This window comes from Sitophilus oryzae, unplaced genomic scaffold (genome assembly GCF_002938485.1).
Source record: "Sitophilus oryzae breed Bouriz unplaced genomic scaffold, Soryzae_2.0 scaffold_381_pilon_pilon, whole genome shotgun sequence".
Lineage (NCBI taxonomy): Eukaryota > Metazoa > Arthropoda > Insecta > Coleoptera > Curculionidae > Sitophilus > Sitophilus oryzae.
In genome coordinates this window covers 1,449,013-1,459,322 of record NW_022146953.1, presented here as the reverse complement: position 1 = coordinate 1,459,322, position 10,310 = coordinate 1,449,013, and the positions used below count along the sequence as shown (strand labels likewise).

At 30.0% G+C, this 10,310-nt stretch overlaps 1 long non-coding RNA gene across 1 annotated transcript; it reads left to right on the top strand.

Moving 5' to 3' along the window:
- The first annotated feature begins 7,780 nt into the window (after nt 1-7,780).
- Nucleotides 7,781-9,663, top strand: LOC115885370. The gene is made up of 4 exons (XR_004050714.1): nt 7,781-7,886; nt 7,988-8,195; nt 8,669-8,812; nt 8,983-9,663. It is a non-coding gene; the product is annotated as an uncharacterized LOC115885370 (long non-coding RNA).
- Nucleotides 9,664-10,310: the final 647 nt, after the last annotated feature.

The following is a 10,310-nucleotide window of genomic DNA, read 5'->3' as shown; positions in this document are numbered from 1 at the left end:
GAGTTTCGAAAAATTCCTTCTTATCGAACCTCTACACCCTAAAGTCAATCCGTTTTCCAAAAATCAGCTTTTTACGTCAAGCGCTTTAAGCAGGATCGTGATTAATCAATGACCAGATTTTTTGAAACACCCTGTATACATTTTTTTATAATAATCTTTATGTTTATTTCCGGCAAGGATGTATTTTTAATGAAAAACTATTTTCTACGCATTTTTTTAAACTAAACAAAAATATCAGTTAGTTAAAACAGAAGATTTTACAAAAAAAATTAGTTTTTAATTTTTTTTCATATAGTTCCACCACTTCAAAAAATTCTAAAAATTCCTGAGTGTAACGGAGTAGAAAAGACATTTTCTGACGATTTTTAGTGAGTGACATATTTAGATTATATAGTAATAAAAGATCTAAATAGGCTGGTCTAAGGGATGCAAGAACATCAATTTAAAAGGCTATCTATTTCTCTAACATCGATGAAGCCACCATATGGCCTTACGTGTCCCTGAATAATAGATAAATTAATTTAAATTTGTACGGTCTACTGATTGTACGAATTATTTTGTGAAATATTTAATGTAATCCTGTGTTTGGAGTAGGAGGTTTATTGTACGAGATTTGAATATTTCTTTTATACAACCTCTGTCAATTAAAAACGGTATAGTATATTACTAATTTTTACTATTTATATGATGAAACCCATAGATAAATGAAACAAGTTTAGATTGGAAAGTGCCCATAAGGACAATGTAAACACTATTTGGCGCTATTTTTGCAACGGTCGTGACCCAAAGCTTTTGATAATTTCGGAGCGGTTCGGCTTTTTCCGGAATTAAGTCGCCAAATATTATTTATTCAAATATATTATTATTTTCTTTTAACTTTATAAATAAAATACAGTGTGTTGCATACAAGAAACTTTATTTTATATAAGGATATGTATGAAATACCTATGAAACATTGGAAACCGACGTTATGCCACGTAACGATCGACGATGGTTTTTAAAGTTCACAGTTCACAGCACAGCTTTTTAAGTTTTTTATGCCACTTTTTCACAATTATCACGGGTTTGAGTAAGTAAAATTTAAATTAAACTCACAAGATAGCAATAATTACTTTGAAAATGAACGCTTTAAACACTTTTCGGTATTTTTCAATGAAAGCGGTTTAAATTTTGAAAGATTTTATAATTTTTGAATATTCTTACTTTGACAAGAGAAAATTATTTCTGTTCATTGCCTGGAAACTTATATAGTGAAATTTTGATAAAATAATTTAGTACATACTAAAAACACGGTATGTCGCTAGTGGTAGGAACAATAATTTTTAGAGGTTACTAGTTTATTTGGTTGCCTTTGATATGCATATACAGGGTGTTTCCTAATTAATCTAAAAAATAAAAAATCGTTCGAATCGAAACGGATTAAGACGGGCTCACAATGAGTATATTTATTTTTTTCTCGACAACCGTTTGATGAACAAGAAAAACTCAAAAGATCAATTTTGTTGAAAAAGGATGGCCAGTCAAGAAAAAAATAAATTTTCTTTAAAAAAGCAGTGGTGTACCATTTATGTTTAGCAAAAAAATCGATTTTTTTTAATTTTTAACACCCTGTAGATCAGAAAGGAAGTACTTTAGACCTAATGGTTATATAAAAATTGTTTTAAGAACACATGAGGAATCACACCACAATTTTTTTAGACTAATTAGAAAATACCCTGTATATTGTCAACTTGACAATGATTGCTGATAAATCAAAAAATACCTTTTCAGTGAAAAAAGCCCGATTTTCGCAAGAAAAATTTTGATTTTTATTGAATTTGGGCCTGCGTCTGCAAATACCGGTTTGTTTTTAAATTTTCTATCTAAATTTTAAATATCATAGCCAGAAATAGTTTTATTATTTATTAACTGTAAAAATGATATTTTCTTGTTGTGTTGCGTCTTGCAAAGAAACTAACAAAACTGCAAAAATGCACGTGTTTCCAAAAGACAAAAGATAAGGTATGTATCTTAGGTAAAAGAAAAATATATGGTATGTATTCGTTGTTTGATTTTTTTTCGTTCGCTTTAAAATCTATGAATCTCGGTCTATTCATTAGACAACCAGTCGACTTACGACCATTTACATGAAACTCTGGAAAATAAATAAAAAAATAAACTGTAAAATATATATATTCTTATGTTTTATTAAAGTTACTCTGATATGCTAATATATCAGTGTAACTTTAAAAAAATATAATCCTTTGAATTCAAGTATAAACATAAAAAACATTTACAGCAGAAAAGGCAAAAGCGCTTTGGCCCAAAATTTTACTATTAAGTTTCATATCTATCTTAATAGTAGATTATTTTCTTTTATCTATGTTTCTGTTATTGTTTGAGGTTGTTCTTAGCAACCGCTGTAGCAGCGCCAGATCGCGTACAACGGTCGCGACCCAAAACATTTAAATATTTTGACGGGCTTTCCAATCTAAATTTATTTCCTTTATCTATGGGTTGATAGCACGTCAAAACAAAGTATGACACATTTTTTTAATTTCTATAATAATATGCTACTAACATAGATAAATGCAACAAGTTTAGATTGGAAAGCCCGTAAAAATTTTGGATCGCGAAATTATTTTGGGTCGCGACCGTTATACGCGATCTGGCGCTGCTATAGCGGTCGCTAAGAACAACGACAAACAAAAACAGAAATAATTTTCTCTTGTCAAAGTCAGAATCTTCAAAAATCATAATAATCTTTCAAAATCTAAACCAATCTAAACCGCTCTCATTAAAGAAATTCCGAAAAGTGTTTATAACGTCCATTTTCAAAGTAATTATTGCTATCTTGTGAGTTTAATTCAAGTTTTATTTACTCCAACCGGTGATAATTGTGAAAAAGTGGCATTAAAAACTTAAAAAGCTGTGCTGTGAACTGTGAACTGCAAAAACCATCGTGGATCGTGGCATAACGTCGGTTTCCAATGTTTCATAGGTATTTCATACATGCGTCCTTATATAAAATAAAGTTTTTTGTATGAAACACACTGTATTTTATTTATAAAATTAAACGAAAATAACAATAAATTTGAATAAACAATATTTGGCGATATAATTCCGGAAAAAGCCGAACCGCTCCGAAATTTTCAAAAGTTTTGGGTCGCGACCGTTGCAAGAATAGCGCCAAATAGTGTTTACATTGTCCTTATGGGCACTTTCCAATCTAAACTTGTTTCATTTATCTATGGCTACTAATATCCTTAGACAGCTAAAATATCATTTCATAATAAATTGTTGCAAAAAGTTGTAATATTTTTCTCTAAAATTTTAAAACCCTAAACGAAGTTGTTTCCACTCGATCTTTTAACTCTGCTTTCCTTCTAAAAACGAACAAAAAGTCGCTCTAGAGACGTAATTTCATCTTCTAAATTAACTGTATTTGCCGTTTTGTTCCGTAGCATATCGCCATCTTGCCTGTCGGAATCCTTTTCAGAATTAAAAAGTAATTAGAGATGATACAGAGAAGAAAAACCATACAGAGTGTTCTTGGCTGAGCTTGTATTAAAGCAATGCTGTTCTTTCTTTCACTCTCTCATTACCAGATGACACTTTTTTATGTTCATATAACTTACATACGTATGCAAATTACTTAAAACAAAATAGAGCTTTATATTTTCTATTATTTTTTGTCTTGTTTTTCATCTTTTCTTTAAATGTTCCTTACTTTAAGAAACATAATATACTATAACTATAACTTTTAATTATTATGTTTTAGATTGGTGGCCTAAAACCAAGAATAAATCCCAACTATATATAAATATATTTTCTATAGAACTCAATATAAAATAAAAATATCTAATACCTAACTTTCCTTAAAAAAAAAGATGTGTCCTTAACTTGAACTATTTCGGAGTCACTAAAACAACGAAATATATCATTAGAGTCTTAAATTGATTTTGAACGTATTTTTTGTTGATAAATTTATTATGGCGCTTTCTATGCGTTTCAAATAGTACCCATTCGAGCCCGTTTGACCTTTGCAATATCGTAAAATTCAAAATCCAATTTCGTCCAAAGAACATCCGGATGAAGCGGATATTTAGTCTGGTATAACTGTTGCAGATTTAAGTGTATGTTACGTCGAACAAAAATAGAATTCAAAGTATAAAACTCATACTGAAAGAAATGCAGAACTGTTTCGTTTGAGAATAAAATATGTATACATTTAATTTTTTTTATTAATAGTTATTTCATGTCCAATCTCTAAAGAATAATAGATTTAAAAGGATCCACCAGTTCTACTTTCATTGTTGCGAATTAATAAATTATCAGGGTGCGTTTATGTTACTATGCAATATAGATGCACGTTTTTTTTTGTAAATAATAAATAGCACTGATATTAAGATGTCATTTAGATAAATCGCGATTTTTTTACGATAAAATAGTGAATTATCAACCAGCAAGTCAGATTTCAAGGAAAAATGATTCAAGAAGATCTTCCGCACGTACTTGGGCCTACAACTCCTGAGCAATAAACAGGCCATTGTATGAGAAGATCATCCGCTACATTACTGGCAAATGCAGGAATGAACATGACAACGTTAAAAAGACACGGAGAATGGAGATCTGCAACGGTTGCGGAAGAGTCCTTCAACAATAAAATAGAGATTGCGAAAAAGATTCAAAGTGCTGTAAGTGTTCTAGAACGAGCCGTTGTAATGACAGAGCATATTTCAAGCAGTGGAGGGACAGCATCTGGAGGCATACAAGGTTTTACAATTTCTGAATCTACAAAAAAAATCATTTTCATTTAATGTTAATGTTAATTTAAATAAATAATTGAATTAGTAATTTATGAATATAACTTTCATCGTAATATTATTAATTAGGAAACACATTGTTCTGTGTCCCATTCATTCACTCAAAACGTTTTTTTCACAATTTCTTCGTACCTGATACACATATCCCTATATTTCTTTTTTGTTTATAAATCTCTTATTCATTGCATAGTTTTAGTCGTTTAAGTGTTTTAATTTCTGTATTGCTTCTAACTTTTATATTATCGATTTAAAACTATTTAAGTACATCTTTCTTAATGCAGTGAATAATAAAGTCATTTTAATAAATAAATTCCCGCACCTTTTGCCTTAGTTATTAATAACAACTGAAGCTAAATTCTCGACTGCTTCGCAATAGAATTAACTCTCGACCAGCAAGGCTGCTGGATATTAATAATGTCTGAAACTTACTTAGTTTGTTCTTTACACCGCGCCAAGTAAGGAGTTTATTTTCAGAGAAATAAGTAAACATAGAGGGTTTTATCAGTATTTTTTTTTAGTTTAAATGGACTGTTTTTGCTGGTTGGTTGGTTGGTCAAATTCTTTGTCAAGTAGTAAATAAAAGCAAAATGCAAGAAAAAAATAAATAATATATATATATATATATATATATAGTCGAGTTTAAAAAATATATTAGAAACTTTTTTAGTAAAATTACTAAAAAAGTTACTAATATATATTCATAAAAGAAATATTCACCATATTTTATTGACAAAACATTAAACGAAATACAAACCCCAAATCATAGACACAATGATAATAATACACAATATATACAACTTACAATTCCATACATACGAGGCGTTTCGGAAAAAATAAGAAGGATAAGAAAACAATATACATACGAACATCTTTCAAAACACAAAATACACTTAGATCCATTTTATCACATACTAAACCAATGAATTCAGAACAACAAACAAAACTGTAATATACAAAATACCATGTGAATGCGAAAATTTTACATTTTTGGGACTGAACAATAGAACTCACTGCCAGAATTTCTTTAAAAATTTGAAAATACTGACTCTTCCTTCTTTATTCATTTTGAATCCGTTTGCTTAATCCGCAAGCACATATCTGCTATTCCCGAAGGACAATCTCATAACTATCCACTTAGGAATGCAGAGCACGATCTTTATCTGCCAACGCCGAGCTCAGAACTAGTTAAAGGTTCAATACTGTACAATGCCAAAAAAATGTACAATCATCTGCCTTTGAATATCAAGTCGCTTTCATTCTTTCCCGCATTTCGCAAAGCTCTAAAATCTTACTTACTGGAGAGAGCCCTATATACGGTAAACGACATTTTTGTTGATGGTTAATTATGAACAATTTTGAATTTTAAAATTTTGATCATCTCATACACTGGTCCAAGGTCAAGTATTTAATATTTTATAACTCTAAAATCATACATATTTACTGCGTACTGTTCTAAAATTGTCCATGTATATTCTTTTTGTAATTTTAAAGACTTAAATTTTTTTTAATTGTATTATTTGTTTTGTGTATTTTTTGTTGTTTGTATTTTTTTTGTGATTTTGTTGTTTTGTGAGTGCTTTGTCGATGAAGCTGTTTTGGCTTTTTGTACAATAAAGCGTTGTTTGTTTGTTTGTTTGTTGTTAATACAATCTAATATAAATAAATGTATTGTTCATGCATCATGCATGTAAATGTCAAACGTACAAAATTTAAAAACATCTCCAGCTGAACTTATTTCTCTGAGAGTTTATCTTTTACTTAATGTTGGGGGTGGGCATAAATAACACAAGAAGGAGTCCCTAAGTAACTTTCTTCGGGTCTTTAACTTGATTAACGGGTTATTCGTATACACGGTTGTTGCTCTTCTTTGCTTCTTTCTCCTGCGAGGAACGCTTAAAGTTAACTTTGCGGAGTTCAGTCAAGTGTGTTCTGCGCTGTTCCATGCTCAACTATTTTTAAATAAATTGTTTCTATTATGTGTTTAACTAGAGTTTTTACCCACAGCTTTGTCTAGATATATGTAGATATTAGTGTTGGTCAAAAAAATCGACTATTTTTTCCCTTTATACTCTAGAAAAAAGGTTGGTAAACACCCAAAAAAATTCTCTCAAAGTATGAACTCTTAATTTTAATAGGAAGGTTCTCCGCCTTTCAGTTTTCTATTTTTTCTTTATTATTAGAAAGAAAAATTCATATCTTGGTATCTACTCTTGGAAAAAATATCTCGTCTCAGGTATTTGTAAGAAATTGAATTCTCTACAAAAAAGATCACTTACAATTTTTTTGTAAACCTCACCGTTCGAAAGTTATTAAAGGTTGAAATTTGATTATTCTAAAGCAGATTTCTTTTTTTTTATGAATTTTATAACTCCTTAACAAAAAAATCATTATGATACGCCCAATTCACAATTTTGTAGGAAATTCACTGCTCTACAAAAATGGTTTCTTATGATTAGTCGATTAAATTAACGGTTTAAAAGATATTCATCGTTAAACTTCAATGCACAATAATTTTAACAGTTTTTGATTAATAATTCGAACAATTTCAATTTATTTTCTGAGTTTCGGGAAAATTTGTACAAATTTGAGTTTCTATGAACAAAGAAACGTTTTAAACTTTTTTTCTGGTAGTTTTTATAGTCCTAAGCATGTTTGGGTACATTGAAACAAAAAATGATTGTATTTTTTCTAACTGATAATCAATGATTCATTAAATTTCAAATACATTTTGGAACAGAGAACAATAGTAGTACAAACCATAGGTTTAAAATGTTTAAAAAGAACCAAATTTGCTTATAGTTGCATGCAACCAGTAATACAAAAGTATTAAACGTGTGGCCTCTACAGGGGACCTTTTTTCTCTCTTTTATATAACGGAAATCATAGATACACACTAATAGAAATGTTTCTAATAAGTTTTATATTTTTATTCCATATTACAAATATTCTTTTTAAATCCACAGGTTAAACAAGAATTATTTTAAGTCATGCGATTGGCCAGATCAGAATTGTCATTTGATTTTACACCTGTGTTGCCAAGATATTTACAAAGTCCTGAAACTAATCTCAACCAATAAATTTGTAAGTATAAAACGAATTGAACCGTTACAAAATCATGATAAATCTAATAAATATATAATATAAACATTGTATCAATAAAATAAATAATATTTTTCTTTCAGACACGGGGTTATCTATACAGCAAAAATAATCACTTTGATTAATGTGTTCAATCTGGCAACGCTGACAGTGCGACGTATTCCGTTGTGCACGCAGCATGTCCTTATGTGGCTCTGACAAATTTTTCTGATTTTTGGTAGAAAAAATGGTTTTTCTGTACAATATTTGAGTGCATTCTATTCCTTAAGGCCTGTTTAACTTCGTGAAAATGTAAGTACTCATTGTTTTGCGTATTTTCTATAGTTTTTTTTACGTTCAAATATTTTAATTACATCATCATTTAAAGCTTATATATTTTTCACATTTCCACGATTTTTTTTTTTCTAAATCGAGTATATGGAAATATTTTTACTTTCCTTGATGTCTTTACTGCATATTAAAAGTTTATTTACTTAGAATATTGCCTCAGATTTAGAGGTATTTGATATTTTTTTCGATCATTTTTTTTTGGTAGAGTTGAAGATGTTTTGCATTCCCAAAATTTTTTAGTTGTTTATTCGTACAGGCAAACAAGTATTTTCTACGTCGTTTTCATAAACACCGCTCTATTCTCAATAATTATATAATACTTTCAGATAATAAAAAAAGTTTACTTCTCACATGTTTAATACTAACATTTTCGTCATATTTTTGTAAATAATTTTGGACTATTTTTATAGAATCCTTTGTTTATTCTTTTTTAGGAGCGTTATTAATAATACACCATAATCACATCAAGACTACCAAAAGACGAGACATGAGTTACCTACCTCTTATATAATCCTGATATTTGGCCATTATTCTGGTTTACAAGATTCTATATCTCTTCTATTATTATTTGATTGAAAGTAAGTTTAATTTATCATTAAAAAATAGTTTTAACAAATTTATTAAATGTGTATTAACAGACTAATCATAGTTTTAAGATATTATATTGAATATTAATATGGAAATGAAGCAAAAAAAAGATTATATTATAATTAACGAAATATAATACTATTTATATCTTTTTTTACAGATTTACAATCCGATGGATGTATACAGTTCCAGGGCAGTACATATCATATCAAAATCTAATAAATTCTATTATGTTTTTGAATATTGCCAGCAGTGCATTAGGACTTATAAGTATATCTAGAATGTGATTTCTTTTGGGTAAATATAATTTCAATTCTTTCGTAATTAAGCAAGAAAAAAATTTCCATATTTCTCTTAGTTTTATTTTTATGATATCTTAGTATCATAGATAAATTCAGACCATCTATTTTTAAGACTGGTTTTTTGCTATTTTTTACTTAGAATTTTACTTCATGTTTTTGGTTTAGTTTCATTTCCCTATAACAGCTTGACTCCCATATTTAGTGCACTTATTTAAGGCTCACCCTGTATATTTCCTTGTTTTTGAGAATAATATCACCATTTATCAATTCTCTAAAATCCCTTTGACTATATTTCTATGTCTTCTTTTACTTGTATTATTTTTCTTATGTTGTCATTCTTCTAATAATACTTTTTTTCTTAAACAGAATTTTAGTTTTGATGGATTCATTGTTTTCAATTAATTTTTTAATTCCTAGTTAATTTATACCATTTATTCAAAAAAATTGACTTGGCCACCAAATGTTGTTTTTGAATCTTCTAGCATTTTTCCAGTGAATTTTCCTGTGTAACATCGACTCCAGAGCATCATAACTAGCCTCTCCGAAGAGGAGGAGACCCGGGTCACCCCCTAACCCGGTTGTTCGGGCATCGATGACCTATGTAGCATGCATAGGTACCCAAGGGAGTCACCACCCTCTGGTTTACGAGCTAGGTGTTCTAACGCTAGAGGCTTCGGCCGGATACGACCTGGCACCCAAGCTACGAGACTTCTTCGTTGCACGTATCCCGTGACGTCTCGACAGTAGAGGGGGCGGGATATCGGACACATTGAAGATGATGAGGGGGGTCCGCCTGTAGGGGGTCCCGGTGGATGTCCGCTCGATGGGTGACGAGGGTGACCCGAGACGAGGCTGCTTAGCTGGGATGGGAACTGACTGGCGAGGCTTAATCGTCGGAAAAGGGTTAAATCAGATGAAGGAGGCGAACTTATATGCTCTGGAGGATTTTTTCTTTATGTGCTTTATGTCAAATTTTGCAACCAGATATTCTTTCGAGGAGGCTAAGCATAATCTTTGGTAAATTTTCTAGTTCTTATTAGCCACATGCTTCTTTATTTTTTCTCTTGCTTTTGGCCTACCTCTGTTATACAATTTTTATCTGCCATATTTTCTTTATTATTGGAATATCATCATTCATAAATGCCAATAAATTCTTCCAATGATTGTTTTATTTTTGTGTTATTTT